The sequence below is a fragment of the Oncorhynchus masou genome, chromosome 11 (genome assembly GCF_036934945.1).
Source record: "Oncorhynchus masou masou isolate Uvic2021 chromosome 11, UVic_Omas_1.1, whole genome shotgun sequence".
Lineage (NCBI taxonomy): Eukaryota > Metazoa > Chordata > Actinopteri > Salmoniformes > Salmonidae > Oncorhynchus > Oncorhynchus masou.
Window position 1 is genome coordinate 53184114 of NC_088222.1, and position 21962 is coordinate 53206075.

General features: G+C 41.3%; 1 protein-coding gene across 1 annotated transcript in view; it reads right to left on the minus strand.

Annotated features, from left to right (window-relative positions):
• LOC135548829 (follistatin-related protein 4-like) overlaps positions 1 to 21962 on the minus strand; it is a 217120-nt gene that overhangs the window by 30541 nt on the left and 164617 nt on the right. The gene's annotated exons all lie outside the window — the stretch shown is intronic.

Below are 21962 nucleotides of genomic sequence, written 5' to 3' on the forward strand. Positions count from 1 at the left end.
ACTCCTTCTCTTTCCATGACATAGACTGACCAGGTGATTCCAGGTGAAAACTATGATCCCTTATTGATGTCACTTGTTAAATCCACTTCAATCAGTGTAGATGAAGGGGAGGAGACAGGTTAAAGAATGATTTTTAAGCTTTGAGACAATTGAGACAAGGATTGTGTCTGTGTGCCATTCAGAGGGTGAATGGGCAGACAAAAGGTTAAAGTGCATTTGAACGGGGTCTGGTAGTAGGTGCTGGGCATATCGGTTTGTGTCAAAAACTGCTATGCGGCTGGGTTTTTCACACTCAACAGTTTCTCGTGTGTATCAAAAATGGTCCGCCACCCAAAGGACATCCAGCCGACTTGACACAACTGTGGAAAGCATTGGAGTCAACATGGGCCAGCATCCCTGTGGAACGCTTTCGACACCTTGCAGAGTCCATTCCCTGACAAATTGAGCCTGTTCTGAGGGCAAAAGGGGTTGCAACTCAATATTAGGAAAGTGTTCCTAATGTTTTGTACACTCAGTGTATGTCTGAATGACCCTGGGTCAAAATTGGTTGGGGTCTTTAGGAAGAGTATAAGTCATTCAATAAAACAAAGATTCTCAGACACCTGACAGATATCTAAACCAAGCCGACCATGCATGAACTCCTGAGCTGTTCCCCTGTTCCCTTCCCAATCTGAAATGGATTGGATGGAAACAGTCATCCTCTCCTGCTGGTCTATACTTTCCTTACAGTCGGTATTGCTACAGTACATGACTGTAACAAACACTACTGGATATGTAGGGGAATCCAATGGTGAGCAAATCCAGGTGATACAAATAAAATAGGTTTGACAGGTTTGAGACACACAATGTTGCTTCCTCTAGTCGACTCACCCTGGTTCATGTTCAGACTAGAATGCCTTGCATTTCGAAGGAGCTTGGCGAAGAGCTGCTCTGCTAGCTAGTACATGCTTGTGACAAATCTCCCCAGCTTTTCTCGCAGAAACAATTCACAATGTTCTGATCCACCTCTTATAAAGGCGTACGTAAACCCAATTCATCAGGCTCTGAAAGCAGAGAGCTAGCGGAGCACCGAACACAAACTGCTTGAGAGGGAAACATTTACTGTTGCCGTCTAATGATATCATTAAGTCAAGAACTACTTAGATTGCTACACTGCTTGCTGTTCCTTTGTTCAGTTACAAAACATACCAAGAGAGGCGAAACACTGAATTTATAGTAAAGTAACCAAGGGTTACTTATAGGATTAGTGAAACACTGAATTTATAGTAAAATAACCAAGGGTTACTTACTGGATTGGTGAGATTAGGAGAGCACATCTAATAGTGTGCCTTTTGTGGGCCCGAAGTGAGATAGACCTTTTAATGTCTATTTTATGCAATTCTACACATTTTGCCATGGGGTGTAAAGAAAATGTTGCAGTTTTAAAGCAAGTGTACTGCAAATCTACACATGTTGCCATGGGGCAGAGAGAAAGGATGTGGAGATTTACAGCACATTTCATGCAATTCTACCCGTTTTGCCATGGAAGGGAGAGAAATTGTTGCAGTTTGAAAGCAAATTCCCTAATGATTTATGCCATGTTAATATGATATCTGAGTGAGAATGACTAACAAAACCAATGGGGCCCCCTGGAGGTCAGGGCCCCTAGGCACATGCCCTGCATGCGCGGTCGGTATTCGGCCATGATTTGGCCGAATACAAGTTTAGACAACTGGCTAGACAAACTCCCTCTATAAACTCCCTCTCTAAAAACTGTTAGCTGACATGGCTAATTGAGTGACTGTCAGTGACTGACATATCAAGTGTAAAACATTTCTAAATTGTACCTATTATGTATTCTACTATTCTTACTCTGTTTTAAGTTGAAGACCCTGACTGAGTTCTAAAATAAAACAATATACATGTTTTTCTTATGATACGTTGCCACTTCCAGGTAGGGTTTAATCTACCCCACAGTAATTGGGGTGACATGGTGGGCCATGAGAGGTAGGCCAATGCAGAGCAGAATACATTGATTTGACATGGCTAGCTAGGGAGCCTACTCCTCACTACAACTGGCCTCTTATGTACACTGCATACCTTTATGTTACTGGTATCACAATATGCAGAGAGAAGGATTGTGCAAATGACTGAGTAGTCAGTTTCCCTTTTTGCTCTCCAATGTTACACGTACAGTATCTGAGTAGAGAGTAAAGTTGTTGAAAAGGACATTCATTTGCAGGGTCTTGAAAGATGTCTCCAAACCGAAAGCAAAAGTGACAAAAAGTGAGGAGGCAATTCGTCAACTCTTGAAGGACAGTGAAGGTTGATAAAACTGGTAGATCATTGTTAAAACCAACAGATTTCAGCCTTCTAAATTCCGCCATAATATGTACACTTTGACACATATGAGCTGAATCAAATGTAAAACTCAGGCAAAAACCTGGCAACTTTTCAAACACACTCCGTATAGAAATTCAGCCTACACTGTTTTGTCTGGCACAAAAGCAATACAAAAACACACCCACACAAAAAAATGTCCATGTTAGAACGGTGGTGGTTTCATCTTTTGTTGGCTCTGAGCAATTCGATGTAAAATAAATCCTGATGCCAAATGGAGATTTTGACTCCAGCTTTGGAGATTGTTGTTCCCTGAGGAGAAGCCTCTCTGCGTCCAATTTCTTACCAGCCGACGACACAGGCAAAACCCTCGTCTTCTGAAGAGCAGAGTGTGTGTGACAAAGGCAGACAAATTACATATCCACTGGCCATGCCTTCACGGTTCTCCCTGCTGGATAGGGTTGACATGACATTATCTCCTTAATGATTCCTAGGTTTTTAACCCATCCAAAAATTGCTTGTGTGCGAGTAACTTTCCTGCAATTCACAAACTATTGATCCATCAGTGTTAACTGCTAGCGCCTGCTATATGCTGTACAGCCATCATGGAGGATGCTCGTTTCTGGCCTCCGCTCCAAAAAACACACCCAGAAATGTAAATGCAAAGTAGGAATGAGCTCTCCCTGGGAATAACTAATGTGGGCCTCTGAATGCAGCCCAGAAATCTTGTCCCCTTTCTCCTATATTACCTGGGGCCTCATGAGCTTTAATAAGACATCCCTGGAAACAAAACAGGGAGCAGAGAGCTTGGCTGTCTGCGAGGTGGGGGTACACAGGAATGAGAGTCGAGGAAGGAGCATTAGACTCGGTAAGACTTCGGCCTAAATGTTTGATTGGTCTCCATAGCTCCACCTCTGATGGCTATGGCATTCTGATGAAGTTGTCAGTGTTGTGGCTAAGGCAATTTGTGAACAAGCTTTAATCACTTCCTGACTGACGTCTTGAGCTGTTGCTTCAATATATCCACATCATTTTCCTACCTCATCAAGCCATCTATTTTGTGAAGTGCACCAGTCCCTCCTGCAGCAAAGAACCCCCACAACATGATGCTGCTACCCCCGTGCTTCACGGTTGGGATGGTGTTCTTTGGCTTGCAAGCCTCCCCCTATTCCTCCAAACAAAATAAAGGTCATTATGGCCAAATAGTTATATTTTTGTTTCATCAGACCAGAGGACATTTCTCCAAAAAGTACGATCCATGTGCAGTTGCAAACCGTTGTCTGGCTTTTTATGGCGTTTATGGAGCAGTGGCTTCTTCCTTGCTGAGCAGCCTTTCAAGTTATGTTGATATAGGACTCGTTTTACTATAGATATAGATACTTTTGGACCTGTTTCCTCCAGCATCTTCACAAGGTCCTTTGCTGTTGTTCTGGGATTGATTTGCACTTTTCACACCAAAATATGTTAATCTCTAGGAGACAGAATGCATCTCCTTCCTGATCGGTATGATGGCTGCGTGGTCCCGTGGTCTTTACACTTGCGTACTATTGTTTGTACAGATGAACGTGGTACCTTCAGGTATTTGGAAATTGCTCCAAAGGATGAACCAGACTTGTGGAGGTCTACAATTTATTTCTGAGGTATTGGCTGATTTCTTTTGATTTTCCCATGATGTCAAGCAAAGAGGCACTGAGTTTGAAGGTAGGCCTTGAAATACATCCACAGGCACACCTTCAATTGACTCAAATTATGTCAATTAGCTTATTAGAAGCTTCTAAAGCCATGACATAATTTTCTGTAATTTTCCGAGCTGTTTAAAGGCACAGTCAACTTAGTGTATGTAAACTTCTGACCCACTGGAATTGTGATACAGTGAATCATAAGTGAAATAATCTGTCTGTAAACAATTGTTGGAAAAATGACTTGTGTCATGCACAAAATTGTCCTTACCGACTTGCAAAGAATATAGTTTGTTAACAAGAAATGTGTGGAGTGGCTGAAAAACTAGTTTAAATGACTCCAACCTAAGTGGATGTAAACTAGCGACTTCAACTGTATATACACTGCTCAAAAAAATAAAGGGAACACTTAAACAACACAATGTGACTCCAAGTCAATCACACTTCTGTGAAATCAAACTGTCCACTTAGGAAACAACACTGATTGACAATAAATGTCACATGCTGTTGTGCAAATGGAATAGACAACAGGTGGAAATTATAGGCACTTAGCAAGACACCCCCGATAAAAGAGTGGTTCTGCAGGTGGGGACCACAGACCACTTCTCAGTTCCTATGCTTCCTAGCTGATGTTTTGGTCACTTTTGAATGCTGGCGGTGCTTTCACTCTAGTGGTAGCATGAGACAGAGTCAACAACCCACACAAGTGGCTCAGGTAGTGCAGCTCATCCAGGATGGAACATCAATGCGAGCTGTGGCAAGAAGGTTTGCTGTGTCTGTCAGCGTAGTGTCCAGAGCATGGAGGCGCTACCAGGAGACAGGCCAATACATCAGGAGACGTGGAGGAGGAGGAGGGCAACAACCATAGGAGGGCAACAACCCAGCAGCAGCACCGCTACATCTGCCTTTGTGCAAGGAGGAGCAGGAGGAGCACTGCCAGAGTCCTGTAAAATGACCTCCAGCAGGCCACAAATGTGCATGTGTCTGCTCAAACGGTCAGAAACAGACTCCATGAGGGTGGTATGAGGGCCCGACGTCCACAGGTGGGGGTTGTGCTTACAGCCCAACACCGTGCAGGATATTTGGCATTTGCCAGAGAACACCAAGATTGGCGCCCTGTACTCTTCACAGGTGAAAGCAGGTTGACACTGAGCACATGTGACAGACGTGACAGAGTCTGGAGACGCCGTGGAGAACCTTCTGCTGCCTGCAACATCCTCCAGCATGACCGGTTTGGCGGTGGGTCAGTCATAGTGTGGGGTGGCATTTCTTTGGGGGGCCGCACAGCCCTCCATGTGCTCTCCAGAGGTAGCCTGACTGCCATTAGGTACCGAGATGAGATCCTCAGACCACCTGTGAGACCATATGCTGGTGCGGTTGGCCCTGGGTTCCTCCTAATGCAAGACAATGCGAGACCTCATGTGGCTGGAGTGTGTCAGCAGTTCCTGCAAGAGGAAGGCATTGATGCTATGGACTGGCCCGCCCGTTCCCCAGACCTGAATCCAATTGAGCACATCTGGGACATCATGTCTCGCTCCATCCACCAACGCCCCGTTGCGCCACAGACTGTCCAGTAGTTGGCGGATGCTTTAGTCCAGGTCTGGGAGGAGATCCCTCAGGAGACCATCCGCCACCTCATCAGGAGCATGCCCAGGCGTTGTAGGGAGGTCATACAGGCACGTGTAGGCCACACACACTACTGAGCCTCATTTTGACTTGTTTTAAGGACATTACATCAAAGTTGGATCAGCCTGTAGTGTGGTTTTCCACTTTCATTTTGAGTGTGACTCCAAATCCAGACCTCCATGGGTTGATAAATTTGATTTACATTGATAATTTTTGTGTGATTTTGTTGTCAGCACATTCTACTATGTAAAGAAAAAAGAATTTAATAAGAATATTTCATTCATTCACATCTAGGATGTGTTATTTTAGTGTTCCCCTAATTTTTTTGAGCAGTGTATATTGTAATGACCCTGGGTTTATAAGCGTGGATATTGACTCTGACTCTCGAGCATGCTTTTGCGGCACAGTTGATAGCGCGCTGGACTTCGGGTTAGAAGGTCGAGGGTTCGAGACCTGCTCCCTGCTGTTTCCTTCCACTGGTATCAGAAGTGATCGGACCTTGCATCCACGACAGTGCGTGTGCTTGGCCGGTGAGCGCGTTCCTATAAGACATTGAGTCGCGAGGACGCGCTCTTTGAAAGGAGGAGTAGTGTAACGACCCTGGGTTTATAAGCGAGGATATCGATTCTGCCGCTCGAGCATGCTTTGCAGCACAGTCGATAGCGAGCTGGACTTCGGGCTAGAAGGTCGAGGGTTCGAGACCTGCTCCATGCCTGTTTCATTACAATATAAAGTGGGGCAAAAAAAATTTAATCAGCCACCAATTGTGCAAGTTCTCCCACATAAAAAGATGAGAGAGGCCTGTAATTTTCATCACAGGTCCACTGCAAAAATGCCAGACAAAATGAGTAAAAAGGAAGGATTAAGGATTTTTTATTTATTTATTTGCAAATTATGGTGGAAAATAAGTATTTGGTCACCTACAAACAAGCAAGATTTCTGGCTCTCACAGACCTGTAACTTCTTCTTTAAGAGACTCCTCTGTCCTCCACTCGTTACCTGTATTAATGGCACCTGTTTGAACTTGTTATCAGTATAAAAGACACCTTTCCACAACCTCAAACAGTCACAGTTCAAACTCCACTATGGCCAAGACCAAATAGCTGTCAAAGGACACCAGAAACAAAATTGTAGACCTGCACCAGGCTGGGAAGACTGGATCTGCAATAGGTAAGCAGCTTGGTTTGAAGAAATCAACTGTGGGAGCGATTATTAGGAAATGGAAGACATACAAGACCACTGATAATCTCCCTCGATCTGGGGCTCCATGCAAGATCTCACCCCGTTGGGTCAAAATGATCACAAGAACGGTGAGCAAAAATCCCAGAACCACACAGAGGGACCTAGTGAATGACCTGCAGAGATTTGGCACCAAAGTAACAAAGCCTACCATCAGTAACACTCTACGCTGCCAGGGACTCAAATCCTGCAGCGCCAGACGAGTCCTCCTGCTTAAGATAGTACATGCCCAACTCGTCGTGTTTGGAGGACAAAGAATGCTGAGTTGCATCCAAAGAATACCATACCTACTGTGAAGCATGGGGGTGGAAACATCATGCTTTGGGGCTGTTTTTCTGCAAAGGGACCAGGACGACTGATCCGTGTAAAGGAAAGAATTAATGGGGCCATGTATCATGAGATTTTGAGTGAAAACCTCCTTCCATCAGCAAGGGCATTGAAGATGAAACGTGGCTGGGTCTTTCAGCATGACAATGATCCCAAACACACCGCCTGGGCAACGAAAGAGTGGCTTCATAAGAAGCATTTCAAGGTCCTGGAGTGGCCTAGCCAGTCTCCAGATCTCAACCCCATAGAAAATCTTTGGAGGGAGTTGAAAGTCCGTGTTGCCCAGCAACAGCCCCAAAACATCATTGCTCTAGAGGAGATCTGCATGAAGGAATGGGCCAAAATACCAGCAACAGTGTGTGAAAACCTTGTGAAGACTTACAGAAAACGTTTGACCTCTGTCATTGCCAACAAAGGGTATATAACAAAGTATTGAGGTAAACTTTTGTTATTGACCAAATACTTATTTTCCACCATAATTTGCAAATAAATTCATTAAAAATCCTACAACGTGATTTTCTGGATTTTTTTTCTCTCTTTTTGTCTGTCATATTTGAAGTGTACCTATGATGAAAATTACAGGCCTCATCTTTTTAAGTGGGAGAACTTGCACAATTGGTGGCTGACTAAGTACTTTTTTGCCCAATCTTTATAATTTTGAATTATGAGTAGGACAACTTGCACAATTGGTGGCTGACTAAGTACTTTTTTGCCCAATCTTTATAATTTTGAATTATGAGTAGGACAATTATTGATTACCAAAGACTATCTCTAAAGGGCGGCAGGTAGCCTAGCGGTTAGAGCGTACAGCCAGCACTGAAAGGTCACTGGTTTGAATACCAGAGCAGACAAGGTGAAAAATAAAAGCTGTCAATGTGTGTATATATATATATAAATATATATATATATATATATATATATATTTATATACATACACACTACCGTTCAAAAGTTGAGTCCTTGTTTTTTAAAGAAAATCTATTTTTTTGTCCATTAAAATTACATCAAATTGATCACAAATAGCGTGTAAACATTGTTAGTGTTGTAAATTACTATTGCTGCTGGAAACTGCAGATTTTTAATGGAAAATCTACATAGACGTACAGAGGCCCATTATCAGCAACCATCACTCCAGTGTTCCAATGGCACGTTGTGTTAGCTAATCCAAGTTTATCATTTTAAAAGGCTAATTGATCATTAGAAAACCCTTTTGCAAGTATGTTAGCACAGCTGAAAACTGTTATACTGATTAAAGAAGCAATAGAACTGGCCTCCTTTAGACTAGTTGAGTATCTGGAGCATCAGCATTTGCGAGTTTAATTACAGGCTTCAAATGGCCAGAGACAAATAAATGTTTTCTGAAACGCATCAGTCTTTCCTTGTTCTGAGAAATGAAGGCTACTCCATGAGAGAAATTGCCAAGAAACTGAAGATTTCGTACAACGCTGTGTACTACTCCCTTCACAAAACAGCGCAAACTGGCCCTAACCAGAATAGAAAAAGGAGTGGGAGGCCCCGGTGCACAACTGAGCAAGAGGACAGGTACATTAGACTTACACATTTTCAGAAGTGCTTTGTCTTTGGCCATTTTGAGCCTGTAATCAACCCCACAAATGCTGATGCTCCAGATCGTCAACTAATCTAAAGAAGGCCAGTTGTGTTGCTTCTTTAATCAGTATAACAGTTTTCAGCTGTGCTAACATAATTGTAAAAGGGTTTTCTAATGATCAAATAGCCTTTTAAAATGATAAACTGGGATTAGCTAACACAATGTGCCATTGGAACTCAGGAGTGATGGTTGCTGATAATGGACCTCTGTACGCCTACAGTATGTAGATATTCCATTAATAATCAGCTGTTTCCAGTTACAATAGTCATTTACAACATTAAACATGTCTACACTGTATTTCTGATCAATTTGATGTCATTTGAATGCACAAAATATGTGCTTTTCTATCAAAGGTTACCCCAAACTATTGAACGGTGGTGTATATCTTTTTTTAACCTTTATTTAACTAGGCAAGTCAGTTAGGAACAAATTATTTACAATGACTGCCTACCCCGGCCAAACCCTAACCCGGACAACGCTGGGCTTTTTGTGCGCCACCCTATGGGACTCCCAATCACGGCCAGGGTCTGTAGTGATGCCTCTAGCACTGAGATGCTGTACCTTAGACCGCTGCACCACTCGGGAGCCCCACAATATATAGAGAGAGTCAGGATAGATCATTTCAAGTTGTATAGAGTCAGGATAGATCATTTCAGGTTATAAAGTGTCAATCTAGATCATTTCAGGTTATATAGAGAGGATAGATCATTTCAGGTTATACAGTATCAAGCTAGATCATCTCAAATTATACAGAGCCAGGCTAGATCATTTCAGGTTATATAGAGTCAGGATAGATCATTTCAGGTTAGGTAGATAGATTAATTAATCGATTCAGGATATCAACACCTGAAAAGGAATTTGTTTATTTTGCCATTCTTGATACTTGCTACCTACCTATACTCCAATGTTGCCAAAGCTGCTTAGCAATGGGCTTTAAAGCAATTAGGTTTAAACAGCTCTTAATTGGTGCTCTGTTTCCTCTTGCTGGGCCACATTCTTGTGACTGCATGGTTCCCTCAGTCCAATCCGTAACTGATAGCAATGTGCCACTACTGCAATATAACATCTGAAGAAAAGCAGCCACATTGGACCTAAAGTACAAACATGCATGCACACACATGCACGTGCACACACACACACTTTAATGTGTCTTTTCAAAGCTGGGAGAGGCTCTATGCAGATATGCCTCCCCTGAGATCCCTCGGTGACTACAAACAATCCCTGATGTGTTGCTGTACATATAAGCCTGGGCTGTGCAGGTGGGAACTGATACACATGGTTGTTCTATTATCAATTAAAAACAGACCATATTTGCCACGTCCAGTAAAAGGACTTGCAAGGACTTATAAGGTCTTGTAATTTCACACCAAGGCAAAGTGATAAAATACATAAATACACCAGCTAATACATTTTTGGTTCCAGGAACGGTTGGGTTAGGTAGAATTTGTATTTATTAAGAATCCCCATTAGCTGCTGCCATGGCAGCTGCTACTCAGACCTGGGGTCCAGCAACATTACCTCTTATTCTGAGAGTGTTGCACACCGAAGCATCCCAGGAACAGTCAAACGAATTGTTAACTCCAACAAGTTCGAAAATGTTCTATGGAACATTCATTTATCTTAAAGCCATAGACATTAAAACCAGTTGATAGTGATAGTGCCGACGTCATCCACGTGTTCCCAGGGAAAACTTGGCTCGTGAAGCCAGAAGTATTAGAATTTGAAGCGTGCCATATTGCTGAATGGCACCCCCAAAAATTGCTAAGGATCACGGTGAAAGTGTTCGTAACTAGAAAATGATTGTGGTCGATGTAGTCATTTTCATCCTGCCTGAGAGAGTCAACCTTAATGTCTATGGAACCTCCTCGTAGCCTGCCGGGCCTGTGATTGGTCTATGTCAGCACGTGCTCCTGTGTAACGACAAATGTCATAATAATAATTTACATAGGCTCTCTCGGGCACCGCTAGGTTGCAACATGGTAGCTGACCAGCAAAGCTTGTGACTACACGCTCCAGACCGGACATTGGGAGCCTGCTTAAAACCCAATGGGACCCAGTAGAAAGAGGTCTCTACATGTTCCTGAATGTTTTTTTGCTATAGCTGAGATGGTATGTGAATAAAATGTTTCCAGCACAACAACCTGGAGTTATTACCATTGGAATAAAACATTCACTTCTGTCTCTCTCGGTTTTTCTTTAGTGCTCTCCCTCTCTTTCATTCATTCTCTCTTTTTCTTTCATTCTCTTTCTCTCTCTCTCATTCTTGAGTTCTCTCTTTCATTCTCGCTCTCTTTCATTCTCATCTCTTATTCCCCTCTCGCTTTCATTCTCTCTCTCTCTCTCTCTCTCTCTTTCTTTAGTTCTCTCTCATTTTATCTTTCTCTCTTTCTTTAGTTCTCTCTCTTTTATTCTCATCTCTTCAATTCCTTTCTCTTTCTCTCTCTCTCTCTCTTCAATTTGAGGGATCTGAATGTGTCAATTTGCGAGTGTGCTGGTAATTCATGGAGGGAAAGAGAAGATGAGCAATCAGCAGCCCACTCATTAATCACACACAATCCAGACCCTTAATCTCCTCCACAGGTAAAGATGAATCCTCCATTGCCTCTCGCTCTACTTCTCCTGTCTCACTTTTATTCTACTTCTGTCTCTCTCTCTCTTTTGTATTTTTCTATCTTTCTCTCGCCACTTCTCTCTTTGCCTCTCTCTTTACCTCTCCTCCTGTCTCTCCCTCTCTTTCTCTCTCTCTACCTCTATCTCTCTCTCGGTCACTTTCTCTTTAAATGAGCCCCAGTGGCTCTAACAAAGCCAAGGTGGAGAGACTCCCTGGCAGCCCTGAACTACAAGGAGAATGAAGCTTTTTATAATCACTAAGAATAGGAAAGGTCTGGATGATGAGGACAATCACATCGTTAAACTACATTTAAAAGTATAGAAATAAGAAAATATTTCATTGATTGGGCAGGACATATATCTCTAAGTGAGCTCTGTAATATAGGCACAGGAGAATCTGCAATGTAAGGTCAATAACCTACTACATCGCTACTAGTCTGCTTGGTGGTTTATTAACAAAAATATAAATTTACATTTACTTGTAAATCGGTATCTAAATGATAGCATGATGTTACAAGGTACTAATCTCTCACTTCGAATGCTCTCACTAGATTACATGGAAAAATATAGTTTTATGGAAAAATAGGATACAGAATGTTCAGGCATATGCAATTTGACATTTACATTTTTCAGTCCATTATGCTGCTTGTGAAACGGAGATAAGAAAAGCTTTGTAATTTGGGGAACAGTATAAGTTACTGAGGATAACTGAGGAGAAATTCTATGTCACAGCCAATTGCCACTATTTGCTAAAGAAAGCCACACATCCTTATGGAACTCAATTTCCTGAACCATAAAAAAAACAATAGTTTCCAGTCACACATTGTTGAATGGACTGAACGTTTGACTGCGAATGGGTGTCTTTCTCATGTACATTAAAAAATTCACAACCAATAGTTAATGTAAAACTTACTCTATTAAGTTATAGTAACCGAAAGGTTGCAAGTTCAAACCTGTCGTTCTGCCCCTGAACAGGCAGTTAACCCACTGTTCCTAGGCCGTCATTGAAAATAAGAATTTGTTCTTAACTGACTGGCCTAGTTAAATAAAGGTACAATAAAGTATGTGATGGCAAATACTCAGCGGTCTAGAAACAAATAGGTTCAGATAATGCACTGAACAGTTGGCAAATTAATCCACTTAATAAACAGTACAGTTTTGTACCATTGGTATTTGCTTGTAGTGTGAAGGATACGTTTAACCTTGGACACAATGTCGTCATCTTACAATAGTTGAGGATAGGCTTGTTTCCTAAAATGGAATCTGAAATTCCATTTTAGGTCATTTTTAGGGGGCTGGTCCATCTCAAGGCGTCCTTCTCAGGTTAGAAATATTTTCACGAGACCTTCTCCTTTTAAGGTACAAAAAAAAATGTGCACACCCTCCCCCTCATAGACATAACAAACAATTACCACAAATAACGAACTGTAGCGACCCTGTGTTTATAAGCGTGGATATTGAATTTGCCACTTCAGCATGCTTTTGGAACACAATCGATGCCACGCAGGACGACGCGACAGAAAGTTGAGGGTTCGCCGAGCACCACGGATGAGCTAACTCTCCCTGACAGTTTCGTTAGACCTACTCTACGATTAGAGCCATTTGATAGACAATGATCAACTAGGTGAAAATCTGATTTTCAACATGTTTATGCAATATTTATAATTATCTAAAATATATGCAACAAATGTTCCACCAACAGGTTTCTGTGCCAATGCACCATAACCAATAAACAAAGCATACAGACTTTGGGCGCTTCTACACGGTTTGCGTTTTCAACGCTACAATCTGCACAGTTTGACTGCTGGAATTATATTTTGGACGAATGTGCGCAGGTAGCCTACAGGATACGTTTGAAGTAGCCTATAATCAGATGAAAACTTTATGACTGGTTGTGTTAATGCCACAAATAAAAGATAATACATTGTAAAAGTGAAATGACAAAAGTTTAGGCTATAGGATATTGAAGCGTTATGAATTCTAGGTGCGCGAGGAGTAGCCACTCGGATTGGAGAGAAGGTAGAGCTCATCATTCTGAATAACTGGGCTTTCTGGAAGTTTATGTGGCCCCATTATTATAGGATGACTTTGTGAACGACAACAGACAGCGCATCTCAGCATCAGAAATTAAAATACAGTCAGACTGGCATGCTACTTTCTATACCGAATAAATTGTTAAGAATCGATTGGAATGAAACATTCAAATCACGTTTGCGCTGTGATTCAAATGACATGTTCGCTGAAGTTTACCGCCTAGAGTAGAACGTAGAAAACAATGCAATTATTCATTGCAATGGGGTGTTGGAGGCTAGTCTAGGTAGGATCATTGTAGTGTCCCTAAACAAGTTCAATAGGGCAACTTTTTGAGCTGCCTGTCTCATGTCTTCACTGTTCTTTCATGCACAATGATGCACCGTGTCCTCTCCACTTATAATGAAAATTGGTGCAGCTTTGAATGATTTTGTGTGTGGTACGATCGCTACTTAGGATATTGAAGATCTGGACAAACGATCCACCTACCACTATTGTCACTATGAATGATGGATAGAAAGCAGGATAGACTGGTAGACTATATTGACCTGTGTGGTATAGTTAGTGTGAGGGAAAACTTAGTGCATAAGGGAAGTACCAAAACACCTCGATATAGGGAAGGGGCATGCAAGCAGAAGAGGAGATTTGGCTAGGATGGAAGCAATGGTATAGTAAAACCTGCATAAGGGCTAAAGTAAACCCCGGAGAAAAAAACTCTACCCTCCCCTATGCCAAATAAAAACCACCGAACTCTCCCCAAAGCAACAAAAAAAAGCTAGACAACCTTCACTTAATACTGACCTCCAAGCCTTTAGTGAGGAGCGACACATTCTCTGAAACTAATCTCCAACTTAATTTGGCTTGATCAAGTCTGATACATTAAAGGCCAACATGCAATCTGGATATTATTTAATCTGAAAAGCAGACGCATTGCTGATTCTGTGATGGAAATGTAAAGGTAATTTACGATTGAGCCGATATGCAGCGTTTACTGTGAATGCAGTCTTCACCAACACATGAACATTGCTTTTAAATTTCAATCACGATGTAATGCTGAATTTCCACGATAACGGATTGAATAGAGCCTAAATCTTTTAAAAACAGCCAGCCAGAGGCATTTTCTTATTAAACAATGCTAAAGCCTTTGACAGGGGTAAATAGCTTTTCTTGTTTTAAAGCCTTAAGGAGGAGGTAAGAGGGATTAATTGCCTGCAGCATAAATCTTTTTTTATGGGTGCCACTGACTGACCTGACCTAGAGATGTTATTGGCACACACACACACACACACACACACACACACACACACACACACACAATCTCTTCTGCAGCTGATTAAATGGGGTGTGTTTGAAATCACCTTGCGCTAGACAGTGTTTGGGTTTGAACATGATTTGCAACTTTTGAATTGAATTTCATTCTGCGTGTTATTCATAAAGCTAGGGGCCCGATTCAGTCAGATCCGCTTTAGCCGACATCTTCATAGCTGATGATTTGATGTGTCGGAGGTGGAACTGTGTTAGAGCTGTCAAATCCACAATCGACTCACAGTATCATACCTAAAGCGGACATTGCCATTGGCTGCACAAAGACGTAATAAGAGAAATCCCATGCAGCCTTGTTTACACGTTCAAAAACTGAAATGTGAGATGTAATCTACACCTTGTTTAGGATGATTGAAATTCCCATTATTTCATTTAATGAATTTCATTTGAACGTCATTATTTCTCTATAGCCTACACTTTCTGGTTCTGAACTTCTAACGCGAGTGGGACTGGTCTGGCTTCGTGACAAAGATCGCTTGACAGCTCCAACGCAATTCCACCTCGGACACAGCCACAACATCAGCAATGCGGGTGTCTGCCATCACCGGTTAACACCTGATCTGATTGAATCTAGGCCTAGAAAGGATGATGAAAGCGAAGGATGTGCAGGGAAATGGCTAAGTAAGCGTTGTGCAGTAATGTCACCATGAGACTTGAAGTACTATTGTTCTGCCTTGGCTTTTAACTGACAACGAATGGTATTGATGGGGATGTTATAGTGTGTTATAGTACTGGGAATACTGGTTTAAATATGTGGTCCACTGTAACAGGCTGTGGTAAAAGCCTAGTAAGAACGCACTACCGTAATCACCAGACATCGATCTCCGATCAACATAAAAGAGGAGGCAGTAAATAAAAGGCATTCATGCTTTAATGTTACTAGTTTTTAAGGTCTGTTGCATTCAGGTGTAATACAGACGGTGCATGGCCAGCCCATAGATCTGTACACAGATACAATAATATACTTCTATGGGAGCTAGTGAATGCAGTATCACACTGTGACAAAGTGAGAGCACTTATCTTGCATTAGGCTCAGGCAGCTTAACTTTTTTTTTAAACGAAATACTGAGGGAGTTTAAGCAGTTTTGCTATAGGTACAGAAAAATAACAAACATGTGACACTGATATTGCTGTAAAAGGTGGTGTTTCAAACGAGCTGTTGCTACGCTAGCACATTAGCTAGCAAGTGTAAACATTACTTAGCATGTATGAGAACATTCCATTCAATAGCACAACATGTGTGTCACTGCTTGCAATAGCCTCAACCATTAGTGTAAGTCAGTAACCAACATAGGTGTCAGGCCCGAGTTCTTGTCATGTAGTAGGATGTCAGATCCCAGTGAGCTCGATAGAGACTTGGAGAGAGGCTGCGGTCACATGTCACTGGCCTTGGGACAATTGTCACCCTCACCGCTCCATGGCGACACTTATCGTAGATGGCAGGGCAAGGAGGCAGCCGGTGGGTGAATACACAGTCATAGGGACTCTGATTAGAGACAGTAAATGCAGGCTGACAATGCTCAGCTGTCCCAATCCATGTGACTATGACTTTCCTCGCCAATGGACATTTCTGTAATGCATGTCACTGCCATGGTCTGTGTGACACACTGATGGGGAGTCAGGTTGGATTTATGTGAGAATTAATAATCAGTCATCCTACTGATATGACAGGAAGCCTGCATCCTGTCCCTCGTCCCTTTCCTTTCCTGTCCCTTTCCTCTGTTGGAGGACAGAATGGAAGGAAAAGAACATTCCATTTCCTCTCAAGCAATAATCGCAAAGTGCAGTTTGACCTTGTCTGACGTGTTTTTTCAAGCGAAAAATATTGGTAACATCCTTATTACAGTGTAATTACATATGTTATTACACTGTAATTACATATGTTATTACACTGTAATTACATATGCAATTACACTGTAACAATCAGTAATTAATTGTAATAATTCATAGTTACACTGTAATAACTGGTGGTAATTGCAGTCTGTAATTACAGTGGTGTTAACAACGAACGCTAGTTACCATGCTTGTTAAAGTTTCCGATAACATCCAAACACACCATATTTCCGCCTGCACAAACCACGTGATAAGTGTTAGCCAACAACTACGTTTAAAATTATGATAGTCATTTGTGATTGCCAAATTGTAAGCCTATTATTAAGCGTGGTTGAATAATGGTTTATAAATGCTATACTAAATAATAAAATGGTCATAAGACAAACTTTTATTCCATCATGGAACCTTGCAAGTGTTTCACCGTTGAGGAACATTCTCACTTTTGGCTGGGCTGCATTGGTGCAATTATTTATTTATCGCAGGAATTAAGGCATCATGTCAAGCTCTGCCCATCTGCGCAAAACCCTAGAAATAATGACAACCGCAAACGTGCCCAGATGTTGACATCAATATCATGTGAAAGCGCGCAAAGAACGCTTTCACATGAGGAAGGTCAGTGTGCAAGTCCAAACATGAAAGATTGCTACGAAAAAACAGTGTTGTAGGTCAAAAACATCAACACTGGAGAGCAAAAGTATGTTTTCCATGCAATTTATTTGCATTTTTGGATACATAAATTCTGCTGGATGATTTAGCATAGGTATCCAGCTAGCTATTCACTAGCTAAATAGCTAGTTAACATTAGTTGGGCTCGATGGTTGTATGTTCTCTTAACCTTCTCAGGGTATCCGTACTCAAGGATATTACGTGAGACACACCCAGCATGTTAACATTAGCTAGCTAGCTAGGGTAATATACAGTGTCTATGCTACATTTTCATACATTCTTCTTTTCTACCACAGATTCTCATAAGGTCACCGACACCAGGATGGGAAATGCTTACAAGAAAGAAACAGATGGAGACAGAGACAGTTGTCAATTTCCATTGCTTAAAGTGGAAAAAAAGACCATCTCAATTAGCTATCTAGGCTATTAACCATACTTTAGGCTACAGGTTTGAGTCACCACTTAAGGTTGAAGTCGGAAGTTTACATACACCTTAGTCAAATACATTTAAACTCAGTTTTTCACAATTCCTGACATTTAATCCTAGTAAAAATTCCCAGTCAGTTAGGATCACCACTTTATTTTAAGAATGTGAAATGTCAGAATAATAGTAGAGAGAATGATTTATTTCAGCTTTTATTTCTTCCATCACATTCCCAATGGGTCAGAAGTTTACATACACTCATTTAGTATTTGGTAGCATTGCCTTTAAAATGTTTTACTTAGGTCAAACGTTTCGGGTAGCCTTCCACAATAGGTTGGGTCAATTTTGGCCCATTCCTCCTGACAGAGCTGGTGTAACTGAGTCAGGTTTGTAAGGCCTCCTTGCTCGCACACACTTTTTCAGTGGGTTTATCCTCTCACTTGGATGGCAAAGAGGTTCAGGTTGTCATAATGGGTAAGTGGGCAAGTATTTTGTTTATATATCATATATTATATTATAAACTGGGATGACGTCTGTATGATTGACCCCAGTCAGTGAGGTTGACCTATATCTGTTGACCTGATCTGTTTTTGTAAACTCAACCAAGTTAACCCAGATGGTACACTTTTTAGGGGACAAGTGCTAGCAACAACATTGAATGGAGGTAATTGAGGGTAGCTAATTAGAGCCTATTAAGCATCCAACCATTGTAATCTGGGACCTCCAACACATCTGTCTACAAGAGATTACAACCTTGTGGTAGTTATTACTGAATTGGATGCAGCTGAGAAGAAACAAAACACAACATTTGTGAATTTTGTGGAAACTTGCCTACTTGTAACAAGCATAGAAACAATAATTTTTGCTACAGACTGCAATTTCCACCAGTTACGTGTTGTTAGTAGAGTGACTTGTTATAGTGTAATTACACATGTAGGACCCCTTAAGATGAAGTGTTACCGAAACGTTGTTTGTATTTTGGTAACATGTATGTGTATTTATTTTGTCATATAAAGTGATGCGATACATCTCTTTCTCTTCTCATGTTCTCTCTCTGTACTGGTGGGCAAGGCAAGTGTAAAACAAAAGTGAAAGTGGTATGGTAGTAGGTGCCAGGCGCACCAGTTTGAGTGTGTCAAATTGAGGATATTCTGAAGGCAAAGGGGGGTGCAAATCAATATTAGGAAGGTGTTCCAAGTGTTTGGTACACTCAGTGTAAGTCTCTTAAATTTTGATATTTGGTTGTGTGGACAACCAAACACAATTCAATATCACTAATTATTATTACATTTGAAATCAACCAGAGCTTGGACTATTGTATTGTCTATTTGTAGTTTAATTCTGGATTGAATTGAAACAATAGCTGTTAATTACACGGGGCTTGATTAAAACCCTGAATGGGAGACCAAAGTGTATCTGTACATGAATCAATCCTCCAGTAGGAGGTGCTGCCCAGGCTATTGTTACTTTTTCTGATAGTTGATATAACATTGAAGATCTGACGTTGTTTTAAATGAAAAAATTCAACTCTATTTTATACAACGTTTGTCTATGTTGAAATTTCATTACCGTGATGACATAGTTTCTTTGCAGACTATTTTCAAATCCAATGTATTTTCCACGTAGATTCCACGTCACACTACATTGACAAATTATGTTAATAAAAGTTGATTCAACCAGTGTGTGCCTAGTGGGATGGTTCTCCTTTTCAGAGCATTGTGGTACAGTGCAAAGAAGCTCAATTAGAGAACAATTGTCACGTACTGCAACTGTGTGACATGAAATAATAGCTTTAGTAATTAACCAAGCCATGAGAGCAAAGAGCAACATTCTGTCACGATGGGAAAGAAAGATAGTCAAAGGTTTCTAGAAAGATACTGATGAGTTGATTAAGTTGATTAATTGCTTTGGGATCTCTCCTTGGAGTCTTGGCTCCCACAGAAGGAAATCACTGGAGAAAAGGTCTAGAAGTCACAAGCCTGCCACGTTATTACATTGGTTCTGTCTGCAGGTGTATGCTAATTATCTGACTTAAACATTCTTAATATTCCTCTTATTTGAAAAATTATATTATTTTCACTTGAAAATGTGGAATTAATTCCTACAAAAAAATAATAATAATCTGTAATACCTGATTGTACAGTACAGAGATACCAGCATTACCACTTTATCTCAAATAAAAATCAGTACACTGCCTTGCTGTTTCCACAGTTCACATAGAGGTACGGACAACATTACAACATGGGCTATGTTTAAACATTGAGAGTTCTGCAGGACTGCCTTGATGAACCACACAGCATTGGAAAGCTTGTCTCTTTGAGCTCTACCATTGAGCAAGCTAAATGCATGATTTCCTCAAGGCAAAACTATGTTGCTGGTAGTCTCTTAGTCAAGCAGGGATATACTGACATTGTCTCTGGAGGCCTGAGGATTTCAGCTGAGTTAGAGAAACAGCCAATTCTCTGGAGAATCCACCCAGACATTTTCTTTCTCTTTTTCCACCTGCATCTTATACGCAGAGCGAGAACCAATGTGCTACAAAGAGTCTACAGTCTCTAAACAGGAAGCAACATCAGGTTAACATTCTGCTCTCTTTTCATTATGGTTCCCTCCAGAACGGAGGCTGAGGCCCAAATGGCACCCTATTTCCTATATATAATGTACTACTATTGACCAGGACCCATAGGGCTCTAGTCAAAAGTACTGCACTATAAAGGGAACAAGATGCCATTTGGGACGCAGGCATTGACAGATCAGTGTTGTTTCCAGCAGATTACCGGTGCGTTGTGCAGGTCTGAGGCTGATCGATACACTGTTTAGCTCTGTAGACCTGGGAAACTCAACAACATGCAGCTGGGAGAGAGAGAGCTACAGTAGGCCTATGTACATGTGGATAGGACAAGCTGTGTAGGCTGCTGGCTAATGGCAGCAGAAACCATCTTTTGTTCCATTACCTCCATCCTGTTAAATTGCTACCAGCAGCAAAATCCCATTGGGTTATCTATCTATCTATCTATCTATCTATCTATCTATCTATCTATCTATCTATCTATCTATCTATCTATCTATCTATCTATCTATCTATCTCTAAAATGATATGAGCCAGGTGTAATGCGTTTGTCTGCTCAGCTCCTCATGCTCAGCCAAGGACACCAGGCAGTGAGGTTTCTCTGCAGAGTTGTAACAGACAGCCTTTGTTTGATAGCTGGATCAGACTGCCAGACGGCTAGTGACCAGTCTCCCAAAGGCAGCGATGTTAAGCTTATCATCTGTCCAGTGGAGGAACAGATCAATGCCGCCCGACTCATTAACCCCTAACCCTATCCGCTAGCCTAGCTAAAGTTAGCCATCTTTAGCCATCCTTCAAGTTAGCCACAACAAATTGCAATTCGTAACATATCATATGGTATAGTTACATAAGACATAAAGTTACGCATGGAAAATGAGAGTGGTTAGTCAAGGTGGGTATTTTTTTTTAACCTTTATTTAACCAGGCAAGTCAGTTAAGAACAAATTCTTATTTTCAATGATGGCCTAGGAACAGTGGGTTAACTGCCTGTTCAGGGGCAGAACGACAGATTTGTACCTTGTCAGCTCAGGGGTTTGAACTCAGGGGTCCACCGCTCTAACCACTAGGCTACGCTGCCACCCCAGGTAGGTATATAACGCAAACGTCTAGTAACCCAAAGGTTGTGTGTTCAAATCTAATCATGGACAACTTTAGCTAATTAGCAACTTTGCAACTACTTACTACTTTACAACTACTTAGCATGTTAGCTAAACCTAACCGTAACCCCTAAACCCTAGCCTCGCTAACGTTAGCCACCTAGCTAACATTAGCATTAGCCAGATAGCCACCTTGCTAACGTTAGCCACAACAAATTGGAATTCATAACATATCATGTGTATTGCAAATTTGTAACTTATTGTATGAATTGCAATTTATAAAATCTAATGTGCATTGTAATTCAAAACATTTCATATGAATTGTAATTTGTAACATCATACGAAATGAATGATGGACATCCACAAATCTTGCAATATCCCAGCCATAAATAAAAACACTGCTAGCCTTCTAGCCAGTAGGATCCAAGCTTGGGTCAGGTTGGAGAGGTCCCAGCCGCAGGGGCTAACCGTGACATTCACTTGTAAGATGGTGTGGATAAAAATGCTAATCCAAACTCTAATTTCTTTGTATAGTTTGGGATAAATTGCAGAAGATTACGCTGAAAACAGACTAAAACAAACAAAGAATTGACACGCTAAAGAAATGAAA